The sequence below is a fragment of the Arvicanthis niloticus genome, chromosome 4, assembly GCF_011762505.2.
Source record: "Arvicanthis niloticus isolate mArvNil1 chromosome 4, mArvNil1.pat.X, whole genome shotgun sequence".
Lineage (NCBI taxonomy): Eukaryota > Metazoa > Chordata > Mammalia > Rodentia > Muridae > Arvicanthis > Arvicanthis niloticus.
In genome coordinates, this window is record NC_047661.1 from 37505902 (window position 1) to 37525372 (window position 19471).

Here is a 19471-nt window from a genome sequence, read left to right on the forward strand (position 1 = left end):
CAGTAAATAGTTCATCGAGCCTCGGCGGATCAACACTAATCCAGTCTTGTAATTCTATACTCGTTAAAAATACAAGTCTTTATTTAGGCAGAAATGCTAGCCACAATTTAAAACAAATAGAGCCTATGTTTTTTAAAGTGATACCTGGGATCACAGTTTCTAAAACCAAAATGGCCATTTGTGTTTCTAACTATCTAAATTATTCTGTTAAAATACCATAGCAGTGTTTCTTACCACCATACTCTGTACAGCTGCCAGTGAAGCTGTCTAGTTAATCTGTGCTTCTTGGTGATTCTGGTTTTGGGTATATACATGTATTTGGCATTTTTTTTTTTTTACTATAATTGCTATTGGCTAAGGTCTTAGGTACCAAATCCATACATTAGATCTTATTATCTCTCTAAGAGGCCTTTATAAAAATAGTTTTGGAATATAAATACTTTTAAATATGCAAGCAAAAGTTATTGCAAGTTCTATAGCATTAGTTTCCTAAATAGTAGATTTTTGTTCTTATTTTGCAACTAACATCTGTTGGCTCATGATTTACAAAACCTCACAAATTAAAAGTAAGAAAATAAAAATGTGCTTGTTTGTTTGTTTGTTTGTTTGTTTGTTTTTCAAGACAGGGTTTCTCTGTGTAGCTCTGGCTGTCCTGGAACTCACTCTGTAGACCATGCTGGCCTCGAACTCAGAAATCCGCCTGCTTCTGCCTCCTAAGTGCTGGGATTAAAGGCGTGAGCCACCACTGCCCGGCTATATATTTGCTTTCAATCATTCATAAATCAAATTTACCCCCAAGAATTTTGCTACCCTCCGTAGCTCCAAACAGTTGAAATATTGTTAAAATTGTTAGCAATTGAAATGAAGTAATTTAGTTTTGAAATAGGAAAAATTGTTAGCAATTGAAATGAAATAAAATTGATTTGTAAAATAGTTGAAGAAAATTTCCCCAAATGTATGTATTCTTTTAGCAACCACAGTCAAGAAGCACCTTCTGGGTCAGACAGAGAAACATCCACCACAGACTGGAAACCGCCTATACTGTAATCAGCCACACAGCAGCAAAGCTTGTCCAGGTAAAGAGAGAGCCAAGTTACAGAAGCAACACAATGTGTGGCCTTATTAAACAGAATTGTAATGTCTCCATCTTGCACAGGTGATGGCCAACACTTTATTTCTAAAATTCCCATTGAGTCACCATATGCACTGCATCTCTAGCCAGTCCCTTATGAATTCTCCAGAGAACAATTCTGCAAAGAAAATGGGGCCTGAAGACCAACCAGTCATCCTCAGTAACACTGTCTCCTCACTATTCACAATGTCGTCTGACTCAACTGTTTAAGTTGGTAGTACATTTTGTTCATGGCCCCTAGCCTTCCCAATATTTCTCTAATCTTTGTGATAAATGCCTGCTTGCTCTGCTTGTAGCTGGGTGGCCCAGTTATTCCATGAAATCCTTAATGGATATCACAGAACTGAAAACAAAATAGAACATATAGTGTAGCTAATTTCTGAAAGCAAAGGCTGAGCTATTTCAGTGAACACTAACACATCTCTTTAGTAGCGTGATAGTCACAGGGCAGAGCACTCTGTCCAGCTGATTTATAAAAATTCTTCAAGGAATAAGGAGAGACTTCAAAGTCACATGTCAGGGGGCGTCTTTATGGTGCTGTCTGAAAAGATTAGTGAGGAAATGTTATTGGAAGCCTTGCCAGACTGAGGCAGTTAATCACTTTGCTCTTGGTTTTAACACTAAAAATACTACAGACATGTACCTTCCGCCCACAGTATTGTTCTAGACTAAGTCATGTGCCTTCAACAATTAACCACTGTGTTTGTAATGGAATTACTATCATGTAAATATTCCTCTACCGTCACAGTTTTGGTTATTTCCTCTCACAGGAAACCATTTTTCTTAATTTATAATACGAGAGAAAACTAAGATTCAGATTCATAGATGCAAGAGAGGAAAAAGACAAAAATTCATGTTTCTCTGAGTCCTTGGCTTGTGGTGTTAACTTGACAAGAAACAAAGACAATGCTGTTTATTTTACCTGTTTGGGAACAGGTAGGGATGGGTGCTTACATTTGTATTGGTGGGTTTGGAGCAATTAGATGAAGAACCTGGGGCTGACAAGCACTTCAGAGTTTGTTTGGCAAGTGCTTACAATCTTTGCACAATGCCCCCTTTTCTATTTCTCAGAATTTTACAGTTACTTCTTTGCCTCTTAAAGACGTGGATGGTGAGGGTAATTACAAATGAATGGACAATTATCCTTAAGTGAACATTTCCTGGTGTATTATTAGTCAAAAGGGCAATTTCCAATCCATTTGAGTGAATTTAAAGCGTTCAATCTTGCTGGAAGAAAGGTTTATTTTTCTAAAAGCAACTGCTTAACAGCAGGCATGCTGGTCGGTTCTTATATGTGTAGCTCAAAATGCTAAATTCTAAGTGCAAGCCTAGGCAGGAAGCATTCTTACATGGATGGCATGGCATATTCACAGCAAGGAAATTCATTTTAAAGGCAAGTGCATATTGTGTGCCCAGTTCAGATATGTTTTAAAGGTGCATTCTGGAATGCTGGGGAAATATCTAAACATGATTTACATAAAGAAACATAGGCTTAATATACAAGGTCAGATCAAAATGTATGTGTCCAGACTAGAGACGATTTACACATTCTCAAGAAAATTATGATACTGTGAGATGCTCTCAGTTTTAGATTTTCTCTCCTTAGAGTCTATGTCATGTCCTGAAGGAAGGTGAGCTAATGAATTGCTCAGGACATTGTGTTATAGCAGCACAGGGTTTGAGACCTGCATTAACCTGCTAGTAGCAAACATCAGAAGTAAGATTGCATTTTATTCTTTTCCTCTCAATTAAATCAAAGGGTTGAGAGACAAACAGCCGGTGCTGCCATGACAACTCTTCCTCTTCCGGTTCTTCTCATCTTGAGCAAATGATTCTCATCCTGAAGTCACCCCACAGCCAGCGTGGAATTTGAGACTTTGTCCATCTGTATTAGAGAGCCAGACAATAAGGAGACAGGAGACAAAGAGTGATGGCACTCTTTCTTTCTGTATGAACTCCTCCGGACACCCGTTCAGCACTCTCTTTGACAGCTTGCCACCTGACTCCCTCCAGTAGCCACAGCTGGCTACAAAACTGGACATCCTAGTCTTTTAGTTCATCTGCATCCTAGTTCTTGGGAGGAAGTAAGAATAGATATCTTTACACTCAGAGTTTATAATCCTAAAGGCAAGCTCTCAAAGGGAACATATGTTAGATCGAATTATACTGGTAATAACAGACCAGTCAGTAGTTTCTACCACAGCAAGAATGAGCTCAGGACTCAACGAGTCATCCATTCATCATATAAAAGTTGATACTAAGGATGATACTAGCAGACGAGGCAAAGTGGAAGGGGAAAGGTCCATGAGGCCTCAACCCCACCCAAAGAATTATAGGCATCTAAAGAATGTTGAGAGTGGAGAAAAATAGTTTTCCCCAGGGAAGAATACACCAATTGGCTATTCAATACCAAATGGCCAGCCCTAATGACATGCATACAAGAAACATTAGAGACTGACTTGGTTATATTTAGGAATGTATATGCATACATACATACATACATACATACATATATTGTTAATTGTTTGTAATAATAATTAACAAAAAAGCTAGGCCATGAAATGAAAAGAAAGTAAGGAGAGCTATATGAGAGTATTTAGAGAAAGGAAAGGGAAGGTGGAAATGTCTTTATATTATAATCTCAAAAATTAAAAAAATATACTTAGAACTGTCAAATGTATCTCAGTGATACTAGCAGGAAAATATAGAGACAAATTTATTCCAAGAATATATAGCTGTGGTCATAATTATAAACAGATTGTTTGAGTGAGTGGTGTGTGTGATCGTTGACAGACACAGCTTGTAGGATTCATTCAACCTTCTGAAGTAGCGGTTGCCAAGAGTGGGCTCTGTTAAGCACTAGTCTTCCAAAAGTAAACCAAACCTTTGTTTTCTCAAGAGGCATATCATCTCAGTGTCCAATTCTGTTGTTTCCTTTCGTTTGAGTTTTAGTGATTATTATGTCTCACTCCACGATAACTAAAACACTGTTTTAGAATTTCTTGGGTGAGATGTGCCCACAGGGAAACTTAATTAGCAGACAAAATTGAGGTCCATTTTTCAGGACTGTGCTTCACCACCAGAGGCAGTTTTATCCTTAGAGACTTGCAATGTCTCTGGACAATTTTTTTTCATGTCACAGCTGACCCAGCTGTGACAGCTAACAGGATCTGGTAGTTACAAACTCAGTTACTGAACAAGCTCAAAGGTGTATAGGACATCCTTCCACCTCATTCAATGCGGGATGTTGTGGGAGGCAAAGGCAAACGGGAATGGATGGGAAACCATTAATTAACCTTCTATTTGGAGAAGCCTCAATATGATGCATAACCTAGATGGGCTTCTTGGAGGAAGTGAGATCTGGTGTATAGGAGTCACTCTACCTGAAGGAGGAGGAGGGAAGACAAGGGAAGAAATAAATGTGTCACAGGCCACCAAGAGGTGACTTTATGGACTAAAGGTGTAGCTCAATTGGTAGAGTGCTTGCTTGGCATGCCTGGAACTCTGAGTTCAGCCGCCAGCACTATATAAGCTAGCCACAGTGGTGCAGGCGTGGGATAAGTCCCAGCACTTAGAAGGTCGTGGCAGTAGGAAGTATCAAAGTTTCAGGTCATCCTCAGATACTCAGGGGGTTTGCATCCAGCCTGGCTTAGATGAGACATGATCTTAAAAGTTCAGCTAAATGAAACAAGGAGACTTGCCAAAGGATGGACAGGAACAAGAAAATGTAGAAAAGGGCTAATGTAACTCGGCAGGACAAGGATTACCTCGGGTGGGTCATGGAGGAAAAGCCAGGCAGAGTTGCCAATGTTGCCCTGTTTAACCTACATCTCAGGGTCTGTGAGAGTTTGTAGGTAACTGGATCCAAAACGACCCCCTGGGGTGAGGAGAGCAGCACTTCCTGTTGGGGTAAAGCTTGTCTTAGACTCTTTTGCACAGCTCCAGCAAGCTTCTTTCCTGGTTGGTACAAGGTGACGTTTGCCAGCCTGTAGTGTCCCTTTTCTCAAGCACTCTTACAAATTTTCCATCATTTTGACACTCACACTAGTAACACTAATAGTAATAGCCAATATGTTTGGAGATCTTAGGATGTGCTGCCAGAAAACAACATAAAACAAGACAAACAGCAATAATAAAATCCTGGTGGCAGGCAATGTTGTCAGCCAGAGGCAGAGGTTTTCGTCAAGTTTCTGTGATGGGGAGTTGGTAAATCCAAGAACACCACAAAGTATGAACAACTAGAGAGGGGAAAGGAAACCTCACCCGGTCTGTCAAATGTGGAAAGGCTGGTGGGGGTGTCTAAGGGGAGTGCTACAAAATATTAAACTATGCATGGAAGGATTTAAATAAATCCTGTTTTCTTGAGAGGTCAGATAATTTACAGGAATTATAAAATGAAATAGTTGTCTTTCTGGTGTTTTTTTTTCTTCTTCATTAAAACCAATTTATGTGACTCTAATAGCGTCCAGAATTTACGTTTTCAGAGCACTACATGAAAGGACTGTCCTCATTTGACACACAAATCTTTCTGCAAAACTCTGACACAAGTCCTATAAGGCTGGTTTTAAGCACACCTCTTTCAGATAACTGTCATTAATATGGCACTTAATCAGACCCACTTTCTCTAATTGCTGTTGTGTTGAGCTATGAATCTAACCTATCACTGTTTAAAGACCGGCTTTGTTGAATTTGCCCACCAACCTTATTAGTTAACAAAAACTTACCTCAAAATTATGATAAATTCCTTTAGTTTATTTGAAATCAATTGTAAGGATTCTGTGGGTTTTTTAATTTAATACTTAATTACTTATTGCCTGTTCTGTTTTTAAAAGACCCCTAATGCTGCATATTGAATTCACAGAATGAGTCATTTTCTCTGGTAACAGTGAGCACACAATCTCATATTTAAGAGTTCTGACATGTAAGGCCATTAACATTATTATTTTTAAAATGCTTGTCTTAATTCTTTGAGAATTTCATATGATATATTTTTTATCATACTCATCCCTTCAACAGATTTCCCCCCCCCTTTCTCCACATACCCAAACTTGTGCTGCCGACCTACTTTGAGGTGTTGGAGGAGGGAAGGCCCTCTTCTCAGCTGAAGAGCTACTGACAATTGATAGCTATTGAGAGAAAGACATCAATTAAACAAACAAAAGATAAAAATTTGGTAGTCTGACATGGAAATATTGAACGCAATGTTACCATCTGCAGAAAAAGTAAAACTATGAAAATAAAACAAGCAAAATCTGAAAAGCAAGTGTTTATCTCAAGAAAAAATTCTAAATCACTTTTGACAAGAGGAACTCCAGGAGAGTGTCGGATGCTCCAGATGCCCCAGATGCTCCAGATGCTCCAGATGCTCCAGATATCCAGATGCCCCAAATGTCCCAGATGTCCCACATTGCTCCAGATGCATGTATTACTGTCCTATAAATCTATAAAGCAACCTCACTCTCAGGGCTCGATAACCAACTCCAGAGCCAAGAAGCAATGAATACGATTTATCCTAGAGAACCAGGTACAAGCCCATTGAAACCAGAATTCAGAATTTAACCTCTAGGGCAAAGAGAAAAGAAATTTAAGTGTTTACAAGACAGTAGCTATAGGGGATTAGTACAGAATCTCCAGACCTGATGACTCCCCCACCCTACTCACAATGAACATGCCTAAAGCCAGAGCATGGCTTAGAAGCAGTTTTTGAGAAAAAGAGAATTCTTTAAGGGAATTGCCTTGTTCTAGGGGCAAGGAGGTCAGAAAATGCACAAAATGTGCCTGAGTGTTTTCTTGCACCAGTGAATAAGAGATGCTATAATGACAAACCAGGACGCAACAAGGGGGGCATAGTAAAGTCAACCAAAAAGTTCATGTGTCCAAAAGTGGAATGACTTAAAGAGTAAGAGAATGAAACATTAACTTATGATACAAAATGATGAGTAGGGAAGCATAAGCCATGTGAGTGATAAATAATTAAACAGGTAAAGAAGAGAGAAGAGGGAAACTCTCCTGGGAAACAGAAATGAAAATAATTCATGTTAAGTTTCACCCTCAAAGAGATGGATTCCACCTCACTCCTCACATGCAGGATGCATAGCATGACTTCCTTCCAGAATTCATATGGAAAGGGCAGGGTGGGGAGGGGAATTCCCCACGTGTGAGTCAGGCTGTCTATATCTATCACTGATAGAATGTGGCAAAAACCAAACATGACTGGCAAAACAAAACAAACAACAACAACAACAAAACCTAACCAACCAACCAAACAAAAACTCAATGAAATAATCCCTAATGACTATTGGGAGCTGACGTGTAGCAGAAAGCGGCAGTCAACTTTGCAGCCATCTCAAGCCATATACCCTGACATGTGACTTGTTTTTTAACAGCCTACAACAGCTGAGCACACGCTGATAAATATCTTGTTTATCCCACATAGATTGTTTTGCTGTTTAGTGCCCACAGCTGTAAGCACACATGCTATCCACGCCTGCAAGGCACACAGTGCACATGCTATCCACCCTATACACGCCTGTAAGGCATACGTCATATCCACACCTGCAAGGCACGTGGTATCCACATGACAAAGTGTATAAATACCCCAGACTTCCCTTCAATGAGATAATAATAAGACAGATGATAAAAAAAGGAGAGACAATAAACGAGAGAAACAGGACTTGATCACACACCCAGTCTTGTCTCCATTCTTCCAGTTTCTTGCTAGACCCTGACCTGCAGACCGAAGTGGCAGCTCGGCCCAGGACATTCTGGCCCCCAAGCATGGGGCAGGATGGTCTATAACACAGTAGCTCCAAGTGTGGGTCAGCGTGGGCCTCAACAAATGACATTGTTATACTCATAGATTGGTACCTAGCCCTATTGTCAGAGAGGTTTCACTCGGCAACTGTTGGAAACAAATGCAGAGACCCATAGCCAAACATTAGGCAGAGCTCAGAGAATCCTGCAGAAGACAGGAAGGACTAGGAGCCAGAGGGGTCAAGAACACTACAAGAAAACCCACAGAATCCTGAAACCTGGGAGCTTGCAGGGACTGACCTAGCTAGGACCTCCACACATATGTTGCAGTCTGTAGCTTGCTCTTCTTGTAGGACTAATAACAGTGTGAGCATGTATTTGGAAGGGGCTGTCTCTGACTCTTTTCCTGGCTTTTGAGCCTGTTTCCTCATACTGGGGTGTCCTGTCTAGTCTTAATACAAGGGAAGGTACCTAGTCTTCCTGCAACTTGATATGCCATGTTTGATTAATATCCATGGGAGGCCTGTCCTCTCTGAACAGAAACAGAGGAGGAGTGGATGGAGGGGCAGAGAGATGGAGAGAAGGGACTAGGAGGAAAAGAGGGAGGGGAAATTATGGTCAGGATGTAAAATATTAGTAGTAGTGTTAGTAGTAATTGTAATAGCAGTCATAGAATACCCTTAACTTGAGAAGATCCTAAGCCGCCCAACTCAAAGTCTGACTGTGGGAAAGACATGAGGCAAGTGCTCACTGAGGGACATCGACAAAGTTCCTCAGCAGTTGCATCATTTGACCTTGAAACATCCCCCAGCATCCCAAGTCTCATACAGGCTTGGTCTCCATGCTGCTGCAATGCAGACATGGTGGGTGTCTTTAAGGTGTGACCTGTAGGAAGTCATAGGTCACTACACCCTTGAAGAGGGATATTTGGACTTTAGATCTTACCTTTCTTTACATTTAGTTCCTAGTTGTCTCAGGTGAGCATCTTCTTCCATCACACACTCCTATTGTGACACCACACCACACTGCCTGGCCTTCAGAGCCTCCAAGTCTACCAACCAGGATCTAAAACCATAAGCCAAATAAGCCTTTTCTAATGTAAGTTGGTTTTGTCAGGCATTTTGTTATTGTAGCTGAAGACCAGTCTCAGCCACGACAAAGGGACAAAGGCTTATAAAACACATCAATACTAAGGACTTCAGAATACATGTTGATTAATGACATGTAGCATTCTTAATAGTATTGCCAGATCGGGAAAAGACACAAGGCAAAAACTAGAGAACAAAGCATGGACCTCAGGAATGTATCATCTGTCTATTAGTTGTGACCAATATACCAAGCCAGTGTGCGGTACAAGCAACAGGAGACTCTGGCAGTGCTGTGCCACGGATGCCTCACATTATTTTTGGAAAATTTTCTATAAGTTAAAGTCTAACATGACAAGGTTGTTGTAAAAGGAGATCAAAGAGTAAAGGTGGGAGTGAATGCGGGAACAGGTATGCTAGGGGGAAATGACGCTACTCACTATGTGGCAAAGGCACCTCAGTGACATTTAGTAGCGTGTGTAGAGCTTAGAGTTTGAATAAGGGTATAAGGCTAGGGAAACTGAGGCATGGTTTGATTGTTTTTAAAGATCTTAGTTAACAGAAATCAGCATCAGGTCATAGAGACCAACTTAGGCTCTTCCAGGTTGCTTACAGGCAACAAACAGGTGTCCTGCTAGCAAAAGGAAGGATGACCTTCACAGAAGAAAAGGGAGACAAGATTTTGTCAATATAAGAGGACAGGTTTCTCAGAACTAGAGGAGGAAGTGGCCAGTCAAGCAGTAGGGCATGGACTGACAGGAATTAGCTTCCTGAAATTCAGGAGACATTTCATTAAAGACAGCTTCCTCACCGTTCCACCATGCCCACTGTGATTCCCGGTGTGAGGGTCAAGTCAGAACCACTGGGGATAACTCCCAATTCTAATTTCTGATCTGGCAGAGCAGCATGTGGGATGCGGGAGAAAGGGCAAGGGAAAAATTGTATGTTCTTAGTGACAATGAGTGTCCAGACTACTTAGACCATAAGCCACAGGGACCCAGCGTCCCGAGCTTAGGAGCTATGCCATTGTTTGAGCGACTCAGGTAAAGCAAAAACCAAAAAAATAAAATGATCAAAGGGTACCACTGAGGATGAACCCTATTTGTAGCTACTTCTGCATTTATAATTCTTTTCATTTTAAAATGAGAAATGTCATTATTATTCTTTGGTTCTAGAAAAAAATCAAAGCCATCAAAATATGTTGACTGGAGTGAAATAATAGTATGGATTTTGAGTCATTAAAATGGAACATGTGGTTCCTGTTGACCCATGAACCACAAACCAACAACCATGTATTCATTTAAGTAATGGCTTGCATTTTTATTCTGAATACAAATGAGTCTGAAGTGTTTTTTAAAAAGCCAATGTCAAGAGATAACCCTGTGCAAATGCGAAGGCTAATTTGATCTGCAATTTTAACTGCATTACGCTATGGCTGACTACTTCCTTGTATACAAATCCCAGCTCTGAAATGTAATTAAAACCCAATAATGTGTATATTCCCATCTTCCCCCAATTATTCTATCATTCAGATCTAATGTGAAGACAGATCAAAGATGTACTCGAACAAGACCTTTTATACTTGATATAAGATCATCTTCTTGATGGTAGGAGAGACTTCCTAAATAGAATGGTGTTTAGACAGAAGAGCACAGATTCTATGATTTAGAATTGAGCTCATGAAACTCATATTTAAAAAAGAAAAAAATTCACTATTCCATACACACTATTAAAGATCAAGATGGCATCTCAGAAACCGTCCATTGCAACACTTTCACGTTATAAGTAAGGGAATCCCAGATATGAAAAGCATTCCCTACAGATACTAACCCCATGGGGACAGAATAACTTTAAAGAATACCTTCCAAAAGCCCACCAAATCCCTGCTTGGAAAAGAAAACAAAACAAAGGGGAAGTTTTCAGTGTTTATTCTTTACATTAAAACCATATGCTGGGCTTCTTTCCATCCAAGGCATTTGAACACTATAAGCTTGGCTTGGCTGACACTTTAATTAAAGCAATTAAGTAAAGAACCTGCATACAGGTGTGGTGGCTCCCACTTGTAATCCCAGCACTCCAGGAGGCTGAGGCGGAAAGATTGTTGTAAGTTTGAGGATAGCCTGAGCTACAGAGTGACTTCCAGGCCAGTCCTGTCTACATGAGATCCTGTCTTTAAAAAAGTGAGAGAAAGAAAATATATGAATACCTTGACCTCCATAAGGTTCTGGCTCAGAGTTGGCCCTAAAAAAATGGATAATAATAATCAAAGCAACTGGCATTCTCTGCATTGTCTGGGCTGGATACAGAGGTAGACAAATGGTTCAACATTTTTTGTGTTCTTCTCACATACGGACATTCACGTCTACATTGTATAGCCTATTGTTCTTGACCACTGTCCTTATTGACAACCATGGTTGTCAATGTGTCATTAATTGCTCTTGTGGTCTGAATACCAAGGAACCTTAGTCCCAGATGGTGGCACTATTTTGAGAAATGGTAGAAAACTTAGGAGGTGGGCCTAGCTAGAGGATATCTGTCGCTGGAGGCGTACCCTTGAATAGTATACCTAGTCCTTGATCGCTTCCCACCCTGTCTCTATTTCCTGTATGCCACATGTCACGGTGTCTCGCTATAGGCCCTGAGTCAACAGACGTAAGAACTCTGAATAAATAAATAAATACATTCTGAAAAACTCAAGCCAAAATAAGTCCTTCTTCCTTGATCCTTTCGTAGTAGCAATGAACGGTCCAGTCTTCAAGTATTTAAGTATAGAGTATTTGAGTAGAGCGTATAGAATACTTGAGGACATCTGTGTGCCATTAGCTTTAGGGGCCAGGGTGAACCTGACTCGTGCATTTAAATGGAGATGTTCATCTACCATATATCACGTTAATACTACATAGCTACTCTATGGCTATTCTTTCCTATAGAATACCACTGGCTAGCAGGTGTAGTTGCCCTTCTGGTATTTGAACCTATACTCCATGACACTGGAGATGCTATAGTCCATCCAAATACATTCTCTACATTTGTAATAGCAATAAATTGATAGCTGGGAGTATGATTTCATTACATTTCTCAACATGTCCACAATCTCATATGGATGCATAACTCAGCAGTCCACAAAGGGAGATGTGCATGGAAGGGGTGCCACTTTTGTAGCAAGATATGAGTGACATAGTTATCTCCAACATAGTTATCTCCAGATTAGAGTGTGAGACTACTGACTACTTAGAAGCGTTAGCAGAAGTTCCGAGTCTAGGATTAGCACAACCCTGTAAGTAACTGTGTGCCTCCTTCTCAAACCTTTCCCACCCACTTCTTAATAGAAAGGCTACTGAGCTCTGATATTTTCACATGGTGTTATATAATATTAGCATAACCTAACTAAAAAGAGATGATGCTTCCCTTTGGTTATACAGCAGAAAGAGACCTTAATGAAATTTTTGACTACAAAATGCTCCAAAATGTAATTAGAGAAACGTGGTACTTCACTAACTGAGACTTAATTTGAGGAACTATGCCTACACAAAAATAATGTTCTCAAGACAGAAAACTCTCAAGAAGCTTTAAATGAGGGCTCACCAAGTTATGTACAGCCTACAGACCAATTCAGAACCATTGTTTGCTTATGCAAATAAGATCTTATTATGATACTGGTCCTTCTGTTTTTTCCTATGTTATTTTCATCTTTTTCTACTATGTGTTAAGAATCAAATGATTGCTATTAAACCAGCATAAAAATTCTAAAGATTTTTATATGTCTCTTTATGAACTACTGTGTTTCTTTCTGCTTAAATGAATATAGAAATCATCCAGGAAAATATCCCTTGAAGTGGGTGAACTAGAGAGTGGAGGTAGGAAGGGAGAACTTAATAGCTTTTTCAACAAAGATGAAAGGTTTAAAGGCTAAGAAGAACGGGAAATACACATTGGGGTTTCATTCACTTCAAGGAAACTGTATTAGTTGTCACTCTGTGAGTCTGAGCAACAACAATAGCAAATAACTGACATCGTGTCAAGCCAACAAGCTTCTGTGTGATAAACAGTTTAATAAAATTGAATAGATTAGAATAAATATGCATCTGATAAGGCATTCATATTAAATGTGTAAGAAGTATCAACAGCTTGCTGTAAGATGTGTAAGTAATGTGTAAGAAAATAAACAATCTGATCGTAAAGCTAAGTAGAAAATCTAAAAGATGATTCTGAAAAAAAGACACAAGTGTTAGGTGGGTACATAGAAAAGGCTCAGTGGCATTAATCAATAGAGAAATCTTGTAAACTATGAACATCTACCTTTGTACACCTGTTAGGGAAGTTATTATCAAAGGACTGAAGATATGACCCAGGCCATAGGGTGGCAAACTGGAGATTCAAAATAATGAAACAACATAAAATGGCAATATATTCCAACTAACACAGCGGAAAGAGCTGACACCAGAGTGATGCTACCCCAGGCACAAACTGTATGAGCATCAGGAAGCTTCTAGTCCCTCATATATAAAATGAAAGGGTTGGAAAACTATGCAGATTGCTCATAAAACTGTCATATGTGAAAAATAAGATTAGAAATGCAACACCCTAGCTAGGATAGTCTCCTAGCCTAAAGCCAACTTACTGTGGAGGCCTGGGAGTTAGCTACAGGAAAAGGTAGCCTGATAGGACCTTTTCATGCATAATCCCTGGACAATGTTACTCCTGACCCCAAAGATGCAGAACACAAGGCCAGGACTATCAACACTAGTGCTGTTTGCAGTTGACTGCTATTGCCAAGCCATAAAAATGAAAGACAACAATATCATGAAAGCAACAGCAGGTCTAGACAGAAAAGTCATATTGATGTGCAGGTATGAAATTGATGAGTTCTGTGATCTACTTTTGTAGCCATCTCTGAAGACCTAGGGGTCTTTGATGGAGACTGCCTTCAGTTGCAGGCTGAGTGTCCCCAGTCCCAAATACCACAGCTGGATGTCATGGGAAGTTGGCACCAAAAGAAGACAGCAAAATGTAGACTAACCCCAGTTAGGCGCTAAGAACAATTTACAATGTCAAGCTTACATCTTATGCTTGCTCTTTTGAGGGAGGAGTTGTGTGTGTGAGAATATGATCAAAATATTATATAAAAATATATTTTAAATAAATAATGAAAATACTTTGAAAAACCAACAAAACAAGCAAAAAGAAGTCTAGAACATTTAAAGTTTTAGCCAGTCAGACAAAACACATAATTGACTTTATTTCATTAAATTGAGTTAAGAAGACAAATGTTTTATGTGAAGCTCAGTAGTTGTGGCCCACACCTTTAATCCCAGAACTTAGGAGACAGAGGCAGGTGGATCTCTGATTTCAGGGCCAGCCTAGTCTACAGTGATTTCCATGACAGCCAGAGACACACAGACAAACCCTGTCTGAAACAAACAAACAAACAAACAAACAAAACAAAACAAAAACTCTATGTGAAATGCATTGTCTCACAAACTCTTAGTATCCTTCTAATAATTTACAGATTCAATTTTCCTTTAGTTACATAAAATGTGTTATAATTTTGTTACGTAAAAGACTACTTTTGACAAGAAAAGGGCATGCTTATACATATTTATATTCTAGCATATGCTAAACAAAGTTGCTAGAACACAAGAAGACAAAAGACAATGAGCATTGTTTAAGGTTCTGGAGAAAGGGTAACAATTATTACATCTTTGGTGAGAGCATAAATTAGTATAATTTATTTCAGAAAAAAACTATTGAGGTGCTTAAAAGATTAAAATGAAAGTTCCATAGACATCTCCTTGTGGCTATGTATTCAGAAGGATAACTTAACTCCCATATCAGCTGCAAAATTATACAGTTAGATATTTTATTTATGTCCCAACAGATATGTTGATAAAAAAAATTGTATGTGCATTATTTGGGCATTAAAAAGAGGAGAATCATGTTATTGGTGAGAGCAGGGTAAGATGCTCTGTGAACTACTCCAGAGACAGAAAGATAGATTGCACCCATTCCCACACAGATGGAATTTAAGCCAGTTGAGCACATGACAGTGGAGAGGAAAATGATGGTGATTAGAGAGCAGAAGGAAGAGGTAATACTTGTTCGTCTAAGTGGCAAAGTTTTAGATAGACAGGAGGACTGGGTTTTGAGATGCAACATACAGCAAATTAAAATAAAAAGAACATAATAAAGATTATATAAGACAATGGTGAGCAGCCTTAGTGGCTGTAAGGCTAGAGGGAATTGCTCAGGAGTAAAGAAATTCAGGATAAAAAGAAACAAATTTGCAGAAGAAATGCAGAATCCACTAAATCTTTGAAAATCCTTCCAGAGAATAGAGTCCACAGGAAGCGAATGAAGAAAGCAGTCAAATAGATACAAGAGGACGCATCTACACAGTCACATCTACTCATCCATCATTTCTAACTGTATGCACTGAGAGGAACTGGCACTGAGAAGAACAAATTATTTTCCTAGGTATTGCACTTTATTAAGTGGAACCTGGCTTCCTTAGGGAAAATGTTTACTTCAGTATTGTGGACAGGAAAATAAATTTAAGATAATCTGAATCTTGCTAGGTGGTAAAGGGAGCAAGTGACTTAAAGAGCTGAGGATGAGGAAGATAAATGGCAGAAAGCTGCAAGGTACTCCATCAAATATGGAGTGATGGCTGCATCACAACTAGTAATTACAACAACAGATTATAACAATATGTAGAGAGTCTTTGAGTCGAACACATTTAGACATGAAGCAGTAATTTCATTCATAATTAAGTACACCAATGCAAACCAAACCAATGCTCTCTCTCCCACTGTCTGTGGGGTCATATTTAGCCTCCTGCATCATGCATCCTTTCATGTAATTGCTACAGTGGCAGTAGCTCACTGGTAGACCATTTGCCTAGAATACATGAGAATCTTGGCTTTATCCCCAGAAGAAGAATGAATGAATAAGAGAATGAGTGAATGAATGAGTGAGTTTAGTCAGGCTCATCTACTAACTAATGAATGAGGAAGCACTAATGTAGGCATAAGTTTTTTGCAGCCTATTTTAATAAACATTCAACCTCTCCTCTTGCCCACTACCCACCAGAGGTAGTGGAAGAGAAAAGTTATTAGAATATGGGGAAGTGGACCTGTTTAGCAATAGTTCTTTGGGGGCAAGTTCCATCTTCTTTGTCAGCAGTTCATTCCTGTTGCAAACACCAAATACGAATCAGCAGCTATAGTCCAGTACTCTTGGCAACAGACACCACACATGAACCAGCAGCTGTAGTTCAATCCTGAAGAAACTACAAGGCCATTGAAGTGTCAAGAAGTCACAGGAACTTCATAAGCAGTTCTTTGGCTTGCTTCTCTCAATAGTGGCATTACCACAAGCAGGCGCTTATGAAAGGTGAAGCAATACATGCATGTAGTTAGCAAAGAATAGAAAGGCAGGGAAAACCAAACCAATGCTCTCTCTCTCTCCCACTGTCTGTGGGGTCATATTTATTCTCCTTCATCCTGTGTCTTTTCATGTCTTTGCTATAGCAAAACATCCTTTCACCTGCATCTGCTTCTGGAAAACATTCTTTCATGAGTCTGCTTTAGCAAGACATCCTTTTACTTGTGTGCCCCAGCAAAACATCATTTGACATAACTATAGTTAATAAACTTGTGAACATAAAAGATAATGGAAGAATCCTTTCTCACATGTACCTGAGATCCAGGAAGGCCACAGTAATTTCCCAAAGGAAATTTACAAATTCTTCAAACTAACTGAACCTAGCATAAAGATTCCAGGGTCCAAAAGACTCAGAAGTAAATCTACTAAAACTTGAATTTTCATTAAAAGCAGAGAAAGACCTGTTCTCTCACTTGAAATTTCTGCATTGAAAAAATCAAGGCCCTCAAGACACTGAACCCAGGCCAAGATGACTAGTGGCATGTGACGGAAGAGAAGTGACTGAGGAAAGGTCTCTAAAGGGTGAGCTCACTAGCTGGAGACAAATACCAGCACAGAGCTCAGGTGCAACATAGAGAGGGAAATTTGTGAACAACTTTAGACGTTTCCTTGGATGGAGATGGGCAGATAGAGACTTCAGGAAGAGCCATGTTGTATTTACATGATGAGCGACCAGTAATAAAGCATCACATGAAGACAATCCCAGCCACCTATGTAAAGCCTTCTCAACTGCCCAAGCACTCAGAGAAGCAATCAGCATGTATGTAGGGGTGCTTTCAGAAATTACCCACTGTACTCAGAGGAGAGAGGACAAAGTATCCATGGTGCACTGAAGGGCCTTGCTTGGTATAGGACAAATTTTAAGCATTTGATAAATATAGGTCAAGTTCTGTCCCCAAAAGATCAACAGACCAACAGAAAACATGCTAATTCTAAGTAGCTTACACATGCCCCCATCCACACACACACACACACACACACACACACACACACACACACACACACAAAGCACCAGGGTACAGGACTTCAAATACAGACAGGAAGCAATAAGAGGAAAAACTCAAATTCTGGCATCAAATCAGAAATGAATGGTTCTATTCTTTTTAAAAAGGCATACTTTCATTTTATTGGTATATATAAGTACTTGAATGTACATATGTACACATGTGTAGACACCACATGGTGTCTACAGAAGCTAGAAACACATCAGATCACCTGAAACTGGGGCTACTGGTGATTGTGAGCTATCCTATGCATGCTGGGAACTAAAGCCAGGTGCTTGGTGAGAGCAGTAAATGTTCTTAACAGCTGGGCCATCTCTCAGGCTCCAATGAACAACTTTCAAACAAATTGCAAAATAAAACCCAGAGTGGGGAGAAAACCAGATCCATGACAAGTGAGCAGAAGCGCATGCTCCTAAACAGTTAATGAGCACGTATGTTAAAACATAAATACGTTCTGAGCGGACAGGCCAAAGCAAGACTCTTGTCTGCAGTAGCAGCAGCACCTGCCTTCCTGTTCATCTGGATCTGTCTTCAGCTAGGGGAACAACAGAAAAGACTGGAATCCCAAGTGGTTTAAACGCAGGTCATATGTCCAGGTGAAGCATTTACAGTGGTCAACCCTCCACCATCGCATGCTAACAATGTTCAATCTCTATGCTGCATGAGTGGGAAGTCGGGCCTTACATGTTTCTCTTATGCTCCAATTACTGCTCTCTACAATGGTAAGTACTGTTAGCTGAGTATTTGCTATGTGCCAAAGGCCATATTTAAAGCGCTTTAAATGAACTCATTTAAGTTTCACAATATCTTTATGAGATATAGAGAGTTGTAATCATCCTTTTCTAGATAAGGAAACAGATCTACTGAGGTTGGGACTTACCCAAGACAATATGAAACCTGAGAATTTTAATAGTTCCCTGCCTGTGTTCCACAGCCTGTTTGCAGAGCAAGTCTCAATAATGGCTTAGTGTTTGCTTCTTTTACCTGACAAGTCTTTCCACTGGAAGCACTCCCTGACAGGTGACATGATTCCCTGCTGAGGAAAATGCTCCACGCTGTCTGACTGGATTCTCCATGATAGGGACTCTGTGTAGGAGAGATGTGGTAGGCACAAGGTGAGAAAAATGTGAATGCCATCTAAAGAGAGCCCCAGAGGGTGTTATGACATATCTCCTAACGGATACGTCACCCCATTTCACTATCTTTCCTCTAATAAATCAGATGCTCACTGTACCAAGAGTACATCCCCATATGTTGCTATTTTGGAATCTCTATGCTCAGAGCATCTATCTACCCATCTCTTTACCAGAAGACTCTTTCAAAACCCTGATTTCTGCAAAGTCCACAGGCATTGGATTTCAGATAAAGTCATGAGTAATCAGCCTAGATCAACAATGGGTATATCCTCTAATATAGACTGCAGCTTTATTCTGAAAGAATTCACATGGCTACGCCATCAAACCATTGAAGATGAGGCTTGATGTCAGAAAGGATACAGCGATTGTTAAATCAGAAGATACAGCACATAGAAACATGAAACATGGCCCCACTCATTGGTGAGTTACCTCAACAATCAACAGTACAGTGATGCTCTTGACTATGATGCCATAGACCTGGGCATTGTTGTACGCCCATACAAGGCTGTGTAGTGTGATAATAGCATTGCTTTGGGACCAGGAACTATGCTCAGCTTCAGAACCCTTTATTCATACGCACAAATGACTGTGGTGAGGATGAGTTATTCCTCTAGGCGTGACGGGACAGCAGGAATCATAAACTCCTGTATCTGTGGTGGCTTATACAAGACCTGAGCTAGATCAAGGCTGTCAACCTTCCAGCACAAAGTGAAAACAAGTTCATGAGCCCCTACATCCAACGGAGAAACTTTTGAAAGCCAATGGCTTCTGGGAGATTCAGTTTTCCTTAAGGGTATGACCCCTGGTGGCTCAGCCATCATCCACTGTCTGGTCTCATACGTGGGAGTATTATAAAGTAATACTGATGTAAGTGTTGTCTCAGAGGCTTACTGCTTCTCTCTGTCTGTTAACCTAGGC